Source organism: Rhinoderma darwinii, unplaced genomic scaffold (genome assembly GCF_050947455.1).
Source record: "Rhinoderma darwinii isolate aRhiDar2 unplaced genomic scaffold, aRhiDar2.hap1 Scaffold_4603, whole genome shotgun sequence".
Classification (NCBI taxonomy): Eukaryota; Metazoa; Chordata; class Amphibia; order Anura; family Rhinodermatidae; genus Rhinoderma; species Rhinoderma darwinii.
The window spans coordinates 5,564-25,197 of record NW_027464001.1 but is presented as its reverse complement, the minus strand read 5'-3'; the positions used below and the strand labels follow the sequence as shown (position 1 = coordinate 25,197).

At 40.5% G+C, this 19,634-nt stretch overlaps 1 long non-coding RNA gene across 2 annotated transcripts in view; it reads left to right on the top strand.

The window, feature by feature from the left end:
• The window catches only part of LOC142718081 (uncharacterized), a 51,802-nt gene extending 32,948 nt beyond the window's left edge, over nt 1-18,854 (top strand). For both annotated transcript variants that reach the window (XR_012872217.1, XR_012872216.1), the window contains exons 2-3: nt 7,253-7,370; nt 18,458-18,854. This is a non-coding gene — a long non-coding RNA (uncharacterized LOC142718081). The remainder of the gene's footprint in view (nt 1-7,252; nt 7,371-18,457) is intronic.
• The last annotated feature ends 780 nt before the right edge of the window (nt 18,855-19,634 follow it).

Below are 19,634 nucleotides of genomic sequence, written 5' to 3'. Positions count from 1 at the left end.
CTAATCGGCTCGCTGTCAGTGAATAACTGACATATCTAATACATTGTAACAACCAAATATGCAACTCGGCTCTCTACTCACTGAAATATCTCAACAAGGAGATGAACAACCGGAGCAGGTAAAAAAGAGGTGAAATCCTCAACACCACAAAAAACAGAGACAATATGATAGTTTTTTACCGTTCAGACGGTTGTAGATGTAAAGTCTGAAGTGTCCATCAAGGGTTTGACCTTCCCCCAGCTAGCATGCAGAAAAAACGATCCAAATTTCCACTGGTGTGTATATCTCGCTGGTACTTGTGGTTCTACACAGAAATGAAACTGCAGAAATGCAACTGCTTGCTGTGTATATCCTCGTACTTGATGTTCTAAATCTCCAAAAAGGGAGAAAAAGGAGATAGTGCACTACCTTTTGGAAACGACATATTCCACGAGTTTATTCCATACTTACAAAAATAGATAAAAGCATAAGATAAGCTCTTGTAACACGCCAAATAATGCAACCCGACCCTGGGTTTCGCCCTTCTGGCTTCCTCTGGGGCATATGGGCGTGTACCATACATGTGTTTAAATAGCGGTTTTATGTATATAAAAACAGCCAATTTTAAAAACAACAATGATAAAATGACATGAAAAATAAAATCATTCACACAAGTGTAGTTTATGAATAAATTGAATAAAAAACCTCATTATTAGTTGTGAAACTGCGCTGCAGCATAATGAGATCTAATTGCATGACTCGTCTATGCTACTTAACTAAAAGCTGTGTGAATAAGGTTCAATCTCTCCAAGACCTATACAAAAAACATACATAGAAGTACAACCAATACGATGCATTTTCCATGTTGATCCCCACATTCCTTCCACCTATATGAATAACTTTGCTCGGTTATATAAATCACAATGATCCACCTTATACAAATGACAATTTTGAAATATAGGTTATTACAACATTATGGATCTATCAATTAAAAACACTGCCCTTTGGGATTAAACTTGGACTTTGAATTAAAATGTTTTCTTTAAATCACAGCTGTAATTACATCCATCAATTTTTTCTTTTTTGTAGCCACCTTCTAACCAAAAAAGGGTATTTTACCCACATGTATAAGATGTAAGATCGGTATATAATATTGTAAGATAAACACATAATGTTGTAATAACCTATATTTCAAAATTGTCATCTACAACCGTCTGAGCGGTAAAAAACTCATTTTATATCTAATACATTGCACTACGTAGGTAGTGCAATGTGTTAGAAATAAGAACATCAGACAGTTGGACCTTCAAGTCCCCTATTGGGACTTGAAAAAGTGTAAAAAAAAGTGAAAAAAATAAGTTTCAAGTAATAAAATAAAACACAATCGCCCTTTTTCTCTTATCAAGTCCTTTATTATTGAAGAAAAATAAGAAACCATACGTATTTGTTATCGCTGCGACAAATAACGACCTGAGGTATCAAAATAATATATTTATTGCACGCGGTGAACAGCGTAAAAAACTATACCAGATTTTCTGTTTTTTGGTCACTTGGCCCTACAAATATTGGAATAAAAACAGATAGTCGCACGTATCCAAAAATGGTACCTATAAAAACTATAGCTTGTCGCAAAAAAACAAGCCCTCATACAGCTCCGTCGAGACAAGAATTAAAAAGTTATGGTTCTCACAACTTGGCGACAGAAAAAATACATTCTTTTTACAAAAGTAATTTTATTGTGCAAAAAGTTGTGAAATATAAAAAAGTTCTATTAGGTATCGCCGGAATCTTACTGACCCGCAGAATAAAGATAACATGTAATTTATAACGCGTGGTGAACACTGTATAAAAAAAAAACTAAAAAAACTATGCCAGAATTGTGTTTTTTTGTTTACCTGGCCTCCCAAAAAATAGGATAAAAGGTGTACCCCAAAATGGTACTAATAACTACAGCTCGTCCCGCAAAAAACAGCCCTCATACCACTACGTCTATGGAAAAAATAAAATTAGTTATGGCTCCAATAAGTCTAGAAATAAAAAATATGCAGTTGTGCAGCCCAAGGGAAACATTTCTTCTGTTTCAAGAGGCGATTTATCAAGGACCTAAAATTAGGGAACCAGGAAGGGGAGGGCCCACACATATCCGCTGGAAGCGACAGTACCTGTATTATACCAGGACAACACTTTCCCAGCAAAATTCTCCAAACTGCAAAGGTGCGGAGTGTGGACTAAAAGGGGCATAAGAAATGACGCCATATATCAGTGCAACACTGGCCTGTGCAGAAAGGATTGCTTCACAGCGTAACATACATCTATGGATTATTTTATTGTTTATTTACCACATTATTATACCACCTGACTATGCCCCTGATGTACTCTGCCCAGCTCACATATGCCCCACATTATAAATGGAAACACCAGTAATCAAACAAATCAACTACCAAGCAAAATCCGCTCTCCAAAAGCCAAATGGCGCTCCCTCCGCTCTGAACCCTACAGTGTGCCCGTGCCCAAACAGCAGTTTACTACCACATCTATAGCATAGTCATACCCGGGAGAACCCTTCTAACAATGTTTGGGGTGTGTGTCTCCAGTGGCATAATTTGAGTATGACATATTTGCCACTGAAATGGTATATCTAGGGTAAAATATACATTTTGATTTGCACCATCCGCAGCGCATTAATTTATGCAAAAGACCGGTGGGGTGAAAATGCTCACTACACCCCTTAATAAATTACTTGAGGGGTGTAGTTTCCAAATGGGGTCATTCTCAGGGGTCTCTTTTATTATTTCACATCAGAGCCTCGGCAATTGTGAACCAATACTTTGTGAATCGCCAAATTTAGGCCTCAATTTTACATGGTACACTTTCACTCCTGAGCCCTGTCAAATGTAGGGTGTCTCTAAAACCGGGAAACACAGCATAATAATTAGAGACGTGTCTTATGATGGTGGCACAAGCTGGGCACCACATATTGGCATTTCTATGCAAAAAAATAAAATTTTCACTCTGCAACATCGAGTGCACGCTAATTTCTACAAAACACCTGCAGGGTTAAAGAGGCTCTCACCAGATTATAAGTGCCCTGTCTCCTACATAATCTGATCGACGCTGTAATGTAGATAACAGCAGTGGTTTTTATTTTGAAAAACGATCATTTTTGAGCAATTTATAAGCTAGTTTAGATTTATGCTAATGAGCTTCTCAATGGACAACTGGGCGTGTTTTTACTTTTTACCAACTGGGTGTTGTACAGAGAAGTGTATGACGCTGACCAATCAGTGACTAATCAGCGTCATACACTTCTCATTGTTCCAGCCTAGCTTTTTTCACTGCACAATCACACTGTGCTATGGATCATGCTGGGCTGGAACAATGAGAAGTGTAGGACACTGATTAGTCACTTATTGGTCAGCCTCATACACTCCTCTGTACAACACCCAGTTGGTAAAAAGTAAAAAAACACCCAGTTGTCCATTGAGAAAATTGGATTAAAAATTAATTACTGAAAAAAAATATGAAATTTATAAATATCACCTCTACTTTGCTTTAATTCCTGTGAAGTCTAAAGGGTTAAGAAATTTTCTAAATGCTGCTTTGAATACTTTGATGGCTGAAGTTTTTAAAATGGGGTGACTTTTTTGGGGTTTCTAATATATAAGGCCCTCAAAGCTACTTCACAACAGAACTGGCCCAAGTAAAAATAGCCTTTTTAAATTTTCTTGAAAATGTGAGAAATTGCTGCTAAAGTTCTAAGCCTTGTAACGTCCTAGAAAAAAGGATGTTCAAAAAAACTATACCAACCTAAAGTAGACCTATGGGGGATGTTAGTTAGCAACAATTTTTTGTTATAACTGACTGTTTTGCAAGCAGATACATTAATGTTGAGAAAAATGCTAATTAAATACTGAACATATCGAGCAAATTTTGGCAGTAACATAAAGTCCAATGTGTCACGAGAAAACAATCTCAATCGCTTGGATAGGTTTAAGCATTCAGACGTTATTACCACATAAAGTGAAACATGTCAGATTTGAAAAATGAGGCTGTGTCAGGAAAGTGGCTAAAGAGGGAAGGGGTTAATGTTACTAATGTTTTTTTTTGTGTATTTTGTTTTTTACAGGTTGTTGGACTACGTCAGATTCAAGGATTTTGGATGACAGCATTTTTATTTTCAATATACTTAACTAGTGTTGTGTGGCCTTTTATTTAAATAAAATATATATATATATATATATATATATATATTTTTTTTTTTACTTTATTACCACTGCCTTAGTGATGGTGGCTGTCTGATAGATGGCATCCATTACTAAGGCGGGGCTTAGTGTTAGCCGGTGCAGAGGCTAACACTCTCTTGCCCATTCTTGCCCTGGTACCCACCGCCACCAGGGATACTGGGAAGAGCCAGGTACGATCCAGTACCTGACCATCTGAAGTGATGGTCGGGTACTGGGGCGTCCGCAGGCTGGGAATGCCCAAAAACAATGGGCTTTTCCCACCCTGCTAATGCAAGCTTGTGGTTTTGTCTGGCTGGATATGAAAAATAGGTGGGGACCCCCACATCTGTTATTTTGTTTTCCAATAAATAATTGCTATAAAAATTATTCTTCATAACCAGCTAGATATTATAAAGCCGCTGCAGCCTAGCATTATCAGGGTGGGAACGACACTTGTTTTTGGGCTTTTCCAGGGTAATACCAGCCTGCAGCCGCCCCAGTTACCAACCATCACTTAAGATGTTCGGATACTAGATTGTACCCTGCTCTTTCTGGCACCCCTGGTGTCGGTGGGTATCGGGGTCATAATGGAGGGTTAATGCTAGCCTCTTCACTGGTTAACACTAAGCCCCGCGTCAGTAATGGACGCTGTCAGTCAGACAGCTGTCATTACGAAGTCAGTAGTAATAAAGTTATAAAAAACACCTACACAGAAAAAACATTTTATTGAAATAAAAGCGGCCCACATAACCATTTCAGTGAAAATAAAAATGCCGTCATCTAAGTAGTCCTCGAATCTGACGTATTCCAACAACCGAACCTGTAAAAAAACACAAAAAAAAGAAGAAAACACATTAGTAATACTAACTAAATAAGCAAAACAATTATACTTGCCATCCTGGGTCTGTCGAAATTAAGCAGTGACAGCTCTACGCGATCATTGGTTAGTTTACGTCACATGATCCCAGGTTACGTCTGTTCATTGGCCTACTTTTAAAGTAGGACGATGTACTGAGGTAACGGGCATAGTTTTTTTTTTTGCTCCAGTTGGGAGGGGGGGCTGCTTCAGGAGTGATTTTTATTTTTCTAAAAAATAGTAAGCTGACCTGATCAAGTATAGGGGAAATGGCCCCAGTGTTCATGTGAGGGAGGGGGCAGGGGAGGGATTGTTAATGGGTTAGCATTGAGCTTTTCTTCAAGGGTATGTCGTAGCGTAAACTCTGCAGATTTTACGCAATGGATTTCATTGCAAAAAATCCGCGGTGTAATACAGTAGCTTAGAGTGGATGATATTTGAACAAATCTCCACACGCTGCATAAAAAACCTCACCGAAAAACAGGTCATAATTTGATCTGCGGAGCGTTTTTTCAATCCGCAGCATGTCCATTTATGCTGCGGGATCGCTGGTTTTCTGTCGCAGGTTTTCCCCTATTGAATTCATCTGGCAGGTAAAATCCACAACAATTAACACATGGTGCAGATTTTTTTTTTTATCCATTAAAGCTGCGTTTTCGGGGGTGTCAGCCCTAAATGTGCCAAGGGCAGCACCAACTCCAAATACGGCCTTGTCTGGAGGGGTATGTGACCACATTTTTCCATCAGCAGCATCCATTGAATAACCTTGTGCACCATAAAGGAAACTATCAAGCGCCGTGCACAGCGTTATTCAATGGAGGCTTCTTATTTACGGGTCTGGTCACACGCCCCTCCATCAGTGGCCATATTTTGCCATTATACCACTAGCTCAAAAACAAATCTGACTCCATTGCACCTTCTAAAAATGGAAATAGTTACCATGAGAGGACAGTAGGAAAACGTGGATATCCGCAGTTCTCATCAGTTGCTAGATTACTAATATGTAAGAAGCGGACTGGAACCAAGGGACAGCTTCACTCTGACCATGGAGAGGTGATGACAGACCAGAGAATTGCATTACAGCAGTCATTTGCAGCTGTCGGTGCATGCTGGCAGTTGTAGTTTCTCAACCGCTAAAGGTGCGGGTTGCCAGCTGCTGGATTAGTCTATAACCTGTCATCACTTCTCGAAGGTCAAAACGCGAATGGCACTGTAGAGTCGGCTCTTTCATTCTAGCCACCATAGTCTGACAAATCTGAAGTTATAGTATATCTTTCAACTGAATTTGTAATTGAAGACTGGCCTTTACAAATGTGTGCAGCAGCTTGCAAAGGCTTCCCACATAAAACTTATCAGCAATGATTTTCCCCCTTAAAGAGGCTCGGTCACCACATTATAAGTGGCCTCTCTTCGCCATAATGTGATTGGCGCTGTAATGTAGATTATAGCAGTGTTTTTTTTATTTAGAAAAACATCTATTTTGACCAAGTTATGACCTATTTTAGCTTTATGCTAATGAGTTTCTTAATGCCCAATTGGGTGTGTTTATACTTTTGACCAAGTGGGCGTTGTACAGAGGAGTGCATGACACTGACCAATCAGTGTCATACACTTCTCTCCATTCATTTACTCTGCACATAGTGATCCTGCGTTGTTCACTATGTGCAGCCACATACACACACATTAACGTTACTGAAGTGTCTTGAGAGTGAATAGACATTGCTACCAGCCAGGACGCGATGTCTATTGACAATCCCGACACTTCGCTAACGTTTTTGTGGGACTTACAGCACAGCAAGCGTAATCGCGCTGTAAATGAATGGAGAGAAGTGTATCATGCTGATTGGTCAGCGTCATACACTTCTCTCCACAACGCATTGGGCATTAAGAAAGTCATTAGCATAAAGCTAAAATAGGTCATAACGTGAAAATAGATCGTTTTTCTAAATAAAAAACACTGCTGTAATCTAAATTACAGCGCCGATCACATTATGTAGAAGATAGGCCACATAATGTGGTGACAGAGTCTCTTAAAAACAAAATAACTTTGCCTGAGGAAGAGTGGGGCATAATCTCATTTTAATTTTCTATGAACCAGTCGTGCTCTGTCCCCCAGTAAGCAGCACTATCCAAGATGCTAAATGGTTTTCTTGGAGTGTTCTTAAAAGCTTACGTCTCTTGTTTTCTCTTTTAGCCTCAAGATTTATTGCTGCCTCCTGACACTGGACACCAATTCCTAGAGAAATGTGAAACAACCAGATCTCTGTGCCAGCTTCTACCATGTCGTCGCTAGCCAGAGTTGCTGTCAGATAGTAGGTACATAGTTTAGTTCCTTTAACCCCTTAATGACTGGGCCTGGAAAGACCTTAAAGGAACAGTGTCACGTAAATTTTTTTTTTTAACATCCGTTTGATTTTAGTCTTATTACAAACTTTTATATTTATTTGTGTGTTTTACTTTTTTTTATTTTTACACTTTTACTTCCCTATGGGGGCTGCCATTTTTTACTCCATTTCTGTATGTGTCGATTAACGACACATACAGACATGGAGTACGGCAGCTACAGTCCCATAGTGAATGCGAACGGGGCCCGTTCCATCCACTATGGTGTACGCCGCTCCCACACAGTCCAAGTTGAACTGAGCGCCGTCCTGCGCCATTTTCCTGTAGACCGGAAGTCGCGGCCGGACAGTAAGATTACTACTTCCGGTCGCGGCTTCCGGACTTGTGCACTTGGAGCAGCGGCAGCGGACGGACCGGAGGGAGCGGCGGCGGCAGGAGCAGGTAAGTGATTTCTATGTATGTTCGTGTTTCAGTGTGTGTTTACTAGTGTATGTAAACCTACTACGCTGTGTGTTAGCTCAAAAAATGGCGACACCGTGTAGGAGGTTAGACCGTTCAATCCCCTCGTTTCTCCTGGCACTAGCCAGGATAAAGGAGGGGGGATTCTGAGTGTAGGAGGTTTGAACATACAACCCCCTCCTTTCTCCTGGCACTAGCCAGGATAAAGGAGGGGGGATTGTGTGAGCACACTAGAGAAAGTGTGTCTACACCAAATTTGCAGCATAAAGCAATGTGGTTGCTTTACCACATGCAATGATGCAATTTTGGGAATTGCTCCATCTAGTGACCTGTGCTGGGAAATATTATAAATTAGAATCTAATTTATAATATTTCCTGACACGTGAAAAAAATAAAAAAAATTAGAACAATGTTTAATCACCTACACACTAATTCCCTTAGTGACCACTAATATGCCTTTTTACGTCGGTCACTAATGGGCTTTAGGCTAGGCTGACACCTTTTCACGTCAGCCTAGTCTAAGTCCTGCACGGGTGCCGGGGCTCTGCTGTCTGACGACAGCTGAGCTCCTGCTCCAATGCCCGCGATCGAAGTTTACTTATATCGCGGCCGTTTAACCCGTTAAATGCCGCCGTCAATAGCGACCGCGGCATTTAACTTTGTTTACAGAGGGAGTGCGCTCCCTCTGTCACCCATCGGCGGCCCGCGAATGCAATCGCGGGTCTCCGATGGGGTGTCATGGCAGCCGGGGGCTTGATAAAAGCCCCCAGGTCTGCCCTGGACATATGCCTGTTAGGACGCGCCGGAGGCACGTCCTAACAGATTGCCTGTCAGATTTGCACTGACAGGCAATAATGCTCTGGTATACGAAGTATACCAGAGCATTATAGCAGCGATCGGAATATCGCACAGTAGAGTCCCCTAGTGGGACTAATAAAATAAGTCATCAAAGTGAAATAAAGATTATTAATAAAAAGTACAGTAAAAAAATAAATTAAAACCACTTTTTATGGAAAAAAATGTTTTTTTTAGTAAGTGTAAAAAAAAAAAAAAAAGTACACATATGTTGTATCGCCGCGGCCGTAATGACTCCATTAATAAAGTTAATATGTAATTTGAACCGCAAAGTGAATACCGTAAAAAAAAAACGCAAAAAACCATGGCGAAATTGCAATTTTTTCCCATTGCCCCCCAAAAAAGTCATAATAAAAATGAATCCATAAGTCCCATGCACCCCAAAACAGTACCATTCAAAACTACGTCTTGTCCCGCAGAAAACAAGCCCAAAAATCACTACATTGATTGAAAAATAAAAAAATTACGCCTCTTGGAAAGCGACGATGCAAAAGCAAATAATTTTAGTTCAGAAGTGTTTTTATTGTGCAAAAGTCGTAAAACATAAAAAAACCTCTACATATGTGGTATCGCCGTAATCGTACCGACCCATAGAATAAAGGTAACCTGTTATTTACGTCGCATAGTGAACGGCGTCAATTTAAAAACGCATAGAACAATGGCGGAATTTCAGTTTTTTTTATAACCCCCCCCCCCCCAAAAAGGTTAATAAAAGTTAATATAAAAATGATAGGTACCCAAAAATGGTGCTATTAAAAAGCACAACTAATCCCGCAAAAAACAAGTCCTCATACAGCTATGTAGACGAAAAAATAAAAAAGTTATAGCTCTTTGAATGCGACTATAGAAAAACGAATAAAATAGCTTGGCCATTAGGGCCTAAAATGGGCTGGTCACTAAGGGGTTAACTAAAAAAAAAATAAAAAAATTTTTTTGCTAACACATTCCCTTTAACCCCTTAATGACCGGGCCTGAAAAGACCTTAATGACCAGCTAAATTTTTCTGTTTTTGCCTCTCTGCGTTTCAGCAGCCATAACTTTTTTATTTTTTCATTGACGTGGCTGTATGAGGCCTTGTTTTATGCGAGAGAAATAGTATTTTATTTTTCACACAGTTTGGGGGTAAAAAAAAATGTTTTTCCTTCCGCCGTGAATATAGGAAAAGGCGATTCTCGGAATAGTTTTTTTTGTTTTTTATCCCGTTCACGTTTCACGCTAAATAACCCGTTAGATTAATTCTTCATTTTATTACGGTCGTGTAGATACCTAATATGCGTAGGTGTTTTTTTTATTTAGTGTAGGGGCAATAAAATGTATTTAACCCCTTAGTGACCAAGCTTGTTTGGACCTTAATGACCAAGCCAAATTTGTCAAATCTGGTATGTGTGACTTTATCAGAGAATAACTCTGTGAAAGTTTTGAATATCCAAGTAATTCTGACATTGTTTTTTCGTCACATGTTGTACTTTATTTTAGTGTTAAAAGTAGACTGATACGATTTGCGGAAATAACTTAAAAAATAGAAAAATTGAAGAAATTTTGTAAAAATTATCATTTTTCCCTATTTTTAACTGCAATATGTCACATATGTACACACATACTGTACAATTTTTTTTATTAAATATATATTTCCATCTCTTTACTCTATTTTGGCAGCACTTTTGAAAAAAAAAAATAATTTTTGAGCAATTTAGAGGACTTACAAGTTAAGTAATAATTGTATAAATTTTGTAGTACATTTTGTTTTCCTGCACCAAGCCAGGTTTTCATAGGCTCATAGGTGTCAGAATGGTGGAAACCCCCACAAGTGACCCCATTTTGAAAACTAGACCCCTTAAGGTATTTATTAAGGGGTGTTGTAAGTATTTTGACCCCAGTTTTTTTGTAAGAATTCATGCAAAGCAGGCATAAAAAAATATAATTTAACTTTTTTCATAAAAGTATCACTTTGAAGACCGATTTCTTTGTAAAGCGACCATGAGAATGAAGAAACACACCCAAAAATCTATCACCCTGTTTCTCCTGTTTTCAAAAATGCCCCCATTGTGACCCTAATGCGTTGCCTGGACACACAGCAGGGCCCGAAAGAAAGGGAGCACCCGGAGGCTTTCAGGACTCCTATTTTGCTTGAAAATGTTTTAGGCCCCACTGTACATTTGGAGAGGTTTTGAACTACCAGAACGATAGAAACTCCCCATAAACGACCCCATTTAGAAAACTAGACCCCTTAAGGTATTTATCTAGGGGTGTAGTGAGTATTTTGACCCCACAGTTTTTTGCTAAATTTAATGCATAGCAGGTGAAAAAAAATAAAAATTCACTTTTTTCATAAAAGTATCACTTTGAAGACCGATTTCTGTGTAAAGCGACTATAAGAATGAAGAAACACACACCAAAATCTATCACCCTGTTTCTCCTGTTTTCAAAAATGCCCCCATTGTGACCCTAATGTGTTGCCTGGACACACAGCAGGGCCCGAAAGAAAGGGAGCACCCGGTGGCTTTCAGGACTCCTATTTTGCTTGAAATTGTTTTAGGCCCCACTGTACATTTGGAGAGGTTTTGAACTACCAGAACGATAGAAACTCCCCATAAACGACCCCATTTAGAAAACTAGACCCCTTAAGGTATTTATCTAGGGGTGTAGTGAGTATTTTGACCCCACAGTTTTTTGCTAAATTTAATGCATAGCTGGTGAAATAAAATAAAAAAAACACTTTTTATATAAAAGTATCACTTTGAAGACCGATTTCTTTGTAAAGCGAACATGAAAATGAAGAAACACACCCCAAAATCTATCACCCTGTTTCTCCTGTTTTCAAAAATACTCTCATTGTTGCCATAATCTGCTTATTAGACGTGTGGCTGGGCCAAAAAGAGAGGGAGCACCCTTTGGCTTTCAGGGCACAATTGAATAAATTCTAGGCCCCATATCATGCATTTAGAGGCATTGAGCTGCCTGAACAAAAAAAAACCACGCAGAAATGACCCCATTTTAAAAACTAAACCCCTAAAGGTATTCATCTAGTGGTGTAGTGGGCATGCGGACCAAAAATTTTTTAAAGGAGGAAATAATGGGTATCATTTCAGACACTATGGGTATATAATGTTTTCTTCAAGCTTTTATTACGTTTCCACATGAAATAGAGGAGACGTGGTAGAAGGTTATTTTGTTAGAAATATGCCACATTAATAAATTTGTGCGGCACAGAATAGAAGTGAAGCCGTGTATTCATAACGGATACATGTTGCTATAGACGTATTTGCCTGTACTTATGACTATGTCTTGCTGAAGAAGCAGTTGGTGCCATTATGATGTCATTGTGGACAGAATTCTGTCCTAATATAAAATCAGTCAGAGAGGAAAAAATAAACTGTACTGGAGTGACGGGCAATATCTTCAAACAAATGGAGGAAAATGTACCCAACTATGTTGCAAACTCGAGTCTGTTCACTAGATAGAAGAACACCTGCAGGGCTGTCATGACAAGGATTTTTTTTTTCAGTGACTGGTTGTACAACGTCTCTTTAGCTCCATCAATCCTTATGAGGGACGAATGTGCCAAGTGACGCGGTACACCATAACAGACCCCTGCCCGGCAAGGTAGGAACCGCTATGTGCACAAAACAACCAATCACCTACAGAATATATAAAAGGACAGTGTCCAAAACCATCTATAGGAACAGTAAAGGATCACTAATCCCCAAAATGAGTATTTCCAGAAGAACCGTAACAAAGCCCATGGTGTATTGATAAGGAACAGCTCGATTATTAGAGATCCTCCAAATAAAAAAAAAAGATCATGCCCGTATCACGGTACAGAATTAGGAATGTAACAGCCGTATGTGGCAGGACATAGTCATAAGAACAGTCAAAATAAAAAATTTGTGGATGTGGGATTTTGTACTGGACAATTAATTCCAGCACTTGATCACCCACAAATAAATAAAAAAAATCATAAGGGGTAAAATTAGTTTCACGGTCTGAAAAAAATGTGCTCTACAACCTCTCCCACAAGAAATAATCCCTACTTGGAAAGCCCACGAACTAAAAAGAAAATATAAAGAAATTGACTCCCTAAAAAGGCCCCCAACCCATTATTTTTTTTTGTGTTAAATTCTAGTAATTTGCAACCGTGTGAAAGGTTTCGAAACAGGGATAGTTACAAAGGGCTGGTTTTGATGGACACATGGGGCAATAAAAGCGGGTATCCCTCCTCCTGCCATGCCTGCTACATACCCGACACCTTTTTTGGGGATATTTTTGGGTCTCAGTGGAGGGAATAGGGTGTAAAAAGTGGCGCTCTGAAAGCCTGCGCACATCCTCAGATTCGCAGGATTGTGCCGGTATAGTGGACTCAAAAAGGAGATGCTCAATGACCTTCTCCTGAAATTGAAGGAAAGTGAGCGTTCCTTGGGCTTTTTTGAAAATAACAAAACTGTTATAGGTAGCAACCTGGATGAGGTAGATTGCTACCTTTTTGTACCAGGCCTTATTTTTGCGCTTCACCAGGTAAGGCTGAAGCACCTGGTCGGAAAGGTCTACACCCCCCATAAATTTGTTGTAGTCTGTTACACAGACCGGTTTCTGCTTTGCAGTGGTAGCCCCCCTCTCCGTAATTGCCACAGTGGTGTCCGTGTGTACGGTGGACAGCATGTAGACATCCTTCTTGTCGGCCCACTTCACTGCAAGCAATTCCTGACTTGCAAGGGCCATGGATGTTCCCTTTCCCAAACGCCTGGACACCAACTGTTGTGGGAGTCCCACTCTGTTCTTCCGTACTGTCCCACAGGCCCCTGTATTTGCAGCATGGAGGGCTTTATAAAGGGCAACGCTGGTATAAAAATTGTCTGTATAGACGTGGTACCCCTTGTGCAGAAATGGCTCCATTAGGTTCCACACAATTTTGCCAGAGGTGCCAATAGTTTCTGGGCAGCCTGGGGTATAAATTTGGCAGTCCCTGCCTTCATAGATTTTGAAACCGCAGGTGTAACCCGTTGTGCTCTCGCAAACTTTGTACAATTTCACCCCATATCTGGCTCGTTTGGAAGGGATGAATTGACGAAAGGAAAGAAGCCCTTTGAAGCTCATGAGCGATTCATCTACTGACAAATTTTTGTCAGGGGTGTACAACTTTAAAAATAAATCATTTAGAAGGGTGATTAATGGCCTTAATTTATTAAGCCGATCATAAGCTGGGTCACTTCTTGGGGGGACTTGGGAATTATCAGTAAAATGCATGAATCGCATTAGGGCCTCATAGCGGTTTCTGGACATCACTGCTGCAAATACAGGGGTAGCGTGGACAGCACTACAAGTCCAGTAGGACCGGACAGAGGGTTTTTTAACCAAACCCATATTGAGGGTAATGCCTAAAAATTTTTTTATTTCTGGGACACTTGTGGGGCTCCACATTCTGGAGTACATAGATGCAGGCTTTTGTAGAACAAACTGCCTAGCATACAGATTAGTCTGCTGGACTATCAAGTCTAGGACCGTATCACATATAAATAAATTAAAAAAATTATAGGGGGTAAAATTTTGGACGTCGACGCTAATTCCTGGGGTCGCTTCAAATTGGGGTACTTGGGGGGAAAATGATAGTGCAGGATCCCACATCACGGGAGGGACTGCAACACTCGGCCCTGCACTTGACACCTCTACAGCGACTGACGTATCCACCACCATAGGACTATGGGGTTCAGCGGTGGAATTAGAATCGTCACTGTCACTGTCTGGAACAAATTCTGAAGCGGTGTGTTTCGCTTTCAGAAGTGTCGGAACATAGCAAGGCGTAGGCTTGCTCCGCGCTGTACATACGCTGAGACATATTTATAGATGTGTATGTATATATATATATATATATGCCCTATAAGTCCTAACCCTAAAGTAAACCTAAAATCCTAAAAACGACACAAATTTTATTTTTTTTTTATATATATTTTTTTTTTATATATTTTTTTTTTTTATATATAACAGACGTAAAATTAATTCTAAACGGCCCTAAACACGAACGCTAAACTAGCCCTAACCCTAAAGTAACGCTAAACTAACGGTAAACTAGCACTAACGCTAAACTAGCACTAACGCTAAACTAGCGCTGACGCTAATCTAGCGCTGACGCTAATATAGATTTGATATATTATATATATATATATGTATGTATATGTAACGATGATTTTTTATCACTTGTTTTCTTTCTTCACAGCACAGGACTTAGACTGATTTCTCTCTCCTCTAAGAACAACTACAATGGGAGGAGAGAGAAACACAGCCCATGTCCTGGCTGTGTTTTGAAAATAACTGTCAGTGATCTCTGTGATAGGTTTTATCACAGAGATCACCTGATCAGGGACCAGTCACAACGGTCCCTGATTGTTGCTGTGCCAGATGACGACACAGGTAAGTTATGCAAAGCGCACTCGGGCGCCATTTTGGGGGGGGGGGGAATCGGACCGTGGGGGGGGGATCGGACCGGGGGGGGGGGGATCGGACCGGGGGGGGGGGATCGGACATGAAGGGGAATCGGACGGGGGGGGGGGCGCACTATTTACCCGTTCTCTCTCCTCTCTAAGGAGTTATTCCATGAGAGGAGAGAGAAATGGCGATTATCCGCCGGTTTAGCTTGAACGCCGTGAAATAGCGATTCACGGCGATCACGTGACCAGAGACAACTCGTTATGGTCTCTGGTCGTTGCCCCGAACTCTCAGCTACCTCCGGTAGCTGAGAGAACGGAGCCCCGATCATTAATTTCGGCGCTACTTTAGGCTAATGCGATCACGTTAAAAGGCGTCGCATTAGCCTAAAGCCCATTAGTGAGGAACGTAAAAAGGCGTACTGTTGGTCACTAAGGGGTTAATGCAAAATAAAGACTCTTTTTGGCACTTTTTTTATTTATTTGTTTTGTTACTTTTTTTTTTTTTAATCCCATCAAGGGATAACTTTATTTGTAACTTTATTTTTTACTTGTAATGTATTAGCATACTTCTGTACGCTAATACATTACACTGCGTCACTATGACACAGGCTGCTGATCGGGCAGCACATAGTGTGCCCGAACAGCAGGCACGCGGAACAGACAGCCCTGGGGTACTTTGTAGGTCCCCAGGACTGACTGCAGAGGGATTCCCCGGTGTTTGATCGCATCACTGGAATCCCGGTGATGCGATCAAAGAGGGGAATTCCCTTTGACCATGCCGCGGTCACGGACCGCGGTAATCAAAGGGTTACACAGCTGGGGTCCGATTGTTTGCCGACCCCAGCTGTGTTCAGGAGGCTGCTCTAAGATCAGGAGCTGTGTTAGTAACAGCTCCTGCTTAGAGGATGAGTGCTCACACGAGCGCTCATCAGCCTGATCTGCAGCGACGCCAAAAGACGTCTCTGTAGATCAAGCACCCGCACCGCCTGACGTCAAAAGACAGTGGGCGGTCGGGAAGGTGTTAATGACCAAGCCAGATTTGTGAAATCTGGTATGTCTGACTTTATCAGAAAATAACTCTGCGAAAGTTTTGAATATCCAAGTAATTCTGACATTGTTTTTTCATCACATGTTGTACTTTATTTTGGTGGTAATAGTAGACTGATACGATTTGCGGAAATTAATTAAAAAATAGAAAAATTGAAGACATTTTGTAAAAAGTATCATTTTTCCCTATTTTTAACTGCAATATGTCACATGTACATACATACTGTACAATTTTTTTTATTAAATATATATTTCCATCTCTTTACTCCATTTTGGCAGCACTTTTGAAAAAAATAAATATTTTTTTTGAGCAATTTAGAAGACTTACAAATTTAGTAATCCTTTTATACATTTTGAAGTACATTTTGTTTTCCTGCACCAAGCCAGGTTTTCAGAGGCTCATAGGTGTCAAAATGGTCGAAACCCCCACAAGTGACACCATTTTAAAAACTACACCCCTTAAGGTATTTATTAAGGGGTGTTGTAAGTATTTTGACCCCACAGGTTTTTTGTAAGAATTCATGCAAAGCAGGCGTAAAAAAATAGAATTTCACTTTTTTCATAAAAGTATCACTTTGAAGACCGATTTCTTTGTAAAGCGACCATGAGAATGAAGGAACACCCCCCAAAATCTATCACCCTGCTTCTCCTGTTTTCAAAAATGCCCACATTGTGACCCTAATGCGTTGCCTGGACACACGGCAGGGCCCGAAATGAAGGGAGCAACCGGAGGCATTCAGGTCTCATATTTTGCTTGAAAATGTTTCAGGTCCCATTACACATTTATAGAGGCACTGAGCTGCCAAAAAGATAGAAACTCCCCATAAATGACCCCATTTTGAAAACTAGACCCCCTTAAGGTATTCATCTAGGTGTGTACTAAGTATTTTGACCCCACAGTTTTTGCAGGAATTAATGCAAAGCAGGTGAAAAGAAAATTTTATTTCACTTTTTTTCAGAAATGTGTCATTTTAAGGTCAGATTTCTTGTACAGAGGATATGAGAATAAGGAAATGCACCAGAAAATGTATCACCCTGTTTCTCCTGTGTTCAAAAATATCCCCATTGTGGCCCTAATGTGTTTCCTGGACACACGGCAGGACCCAAAAGGAAGGGAGCACCCGGAGGCTTTCAGGACACACATTTTGCTTGAAAATGGGATGATTCTACTTTTCTAGATTGAGAAGTATATGTCCCTAACAGTTTCTACACCCTATGACTGTCGTGCTAAGAAAGCAGCTGTCCTGAAATCATGTGTCCATAGACATTATGTATATCAACCCGCTCTGATATATAGTAAGTTAGAGTGGGAAAATTTATTAAACTGTTGGCGGAAAAAGGCAATATATCCCAAAAAAAGGGAGGAATAATGTATCCAGCTATGTGGAAAACTAGAGCATGTTCACAGGATGAAAGAAAATTTGTAGGGCGGTAATGACTTTATTATTCAAAGTGACTGGTCATACAACGTCTCTTTAGCTCCATCAATCCCTATATAAGGGACGAATGTGCCAAGTGACGCGGTACACCATAACAAGCCCCTGCCCGGCAAGGTAGGAACCGCCATGTGCACAAAACAACCATGCACCTGTAGATTATATGAAGGGGCTTTGTCCCACACCGTATGTATAGATACAGTAAAGGACCACTACTCCCCAATTAATTGTCGCTATTTCTAGAAGTATTGTCGGGCGTAAGAGGTCCACCAAAAACCCTAACAAAACTGTAATAAAGCCCATAGTGTATTGATAAGGAACAGCTCGCTTATTAGAAATCCTCAGAATAAAAAGAAAAAATTATGCCGTATCCCCAGTGAGTAACAGTTATTTATGGGAGGACATAGTCATAACTGAAAAGGAAATAAAAAGCTTGCAGGGCACAATTTTATCTTGAATGAATTTCAGGACCTTATTCCACTTTCTATAACTGGGTTATATCCCAAAATGACTCAATCTAGAAAAGTATATTTCTATAAGAGGTGTACAGAAAAATAAAATCCTAAATAAATCCTGCATTTTAACTTTTATATCTCACAAAAGAAAATTAGTAATGTGCAACGATATGATAGATTTCAAAACAGGGACTTATGCATAGACCAGGGTTGGAAGGACAAGCGGAACAATAATATCTTGACTCACTTCGCTGTCCTCGTTTGCTGCAGACCCGACACCGTTTTTTGGGGAATTTTTGGTTAGATTTTGATGGGATGGGGTGTAAAAAATGTTTTTCAACATGGCGTACATCCTCTCACTCATGGACTACTCTCTGGTCTGCAGATTGAAATAGGAGGAGATCTTCAATCACTTTCTCCTGAAATTCAAAGAATGTCGCCCTGCCCGCTGATTTTTTGTGCAGGACAAATGCATTGTGCATTGCAACCTGGATGAGGTATATTGCCACTTTCTTATACCATGTTCTGGTTTTCCTTTTAACCAGATAAGGTTGTAACATCTGGTCGCACAAATCTACCCCACCCATGAATTTGTTATAGCCGATGACACACACAGGCTTTTGTCTATCTGCAGAGGCCCCACGTTCTCCAACAGCGGCTGTTGCACTTGTATGGATAGTGCTGATCATGTAGACGTCCTTGCGGTCACGAAAAACCCTGGTGGATTAAATTCACTGTCTTTACCCTCGTAGATCTTAAAGGAACAGTGTCATCACAAATAATTTTTTTATATGTTAAAGATGTTAGTGCTTTAATAAAAACGTTTATATTAATTTGTGTGTTTGTGTTTTACTGTTTCTTATTTTTACACTTTTTCTTCCCTATGGGGGCTGCCATTTTTTGTTCCATTTCTGTGTGTGTGTCGATTAACGACACACACAGACATGGAATACGGCAGCCACAGTCCCATAGGGACTGCGAACGGCTCCCGTCCCATTGACTGCCGTGTACGGCGTCTGTGTGGGAACTGCGCATGCGCCGCTCCCACACAGTCCTATTCGAAATTGGCGCCGTCCGGCGCCATTTTCCTGTGGACCGGAAGTCGCGGCCGGACAGTAATATTACTACTTCCGGTCGCGGCTTCCGGACTTGTGCACATGGAACAGCGGCAGCAAACGGAGCGGACGGGCCGGAGGGAGCCGCGGCGGCAGGAGCAGGTAAGAGATTTCAATGTATGTTAGTGTTTGTGTGTGTTTACTACTGTATGTAAACCTACTACACTGTGGGTTACCTCAAAAAATGGCGACACACAGTGTAGGAGGTTAAACCTTTCAAACCCCTCGTTTATCCCGGCACTAGCCAGGATAAAGGAGGGGGGGATGCTGAGAGCTCACTAGAGCGAGGGCTTTTAACCCAATGTTGCAATGCTGCAATTTTGGGAACTAGCTCCATCTAGTGACCAAAAATGGGTAGTATTATAAATTAGAAATAATTTATAATATTTCCTGACTCGCGAAAAAAATAAAAAAAATTTGAACAATGTTTAATCACCCACACACTAA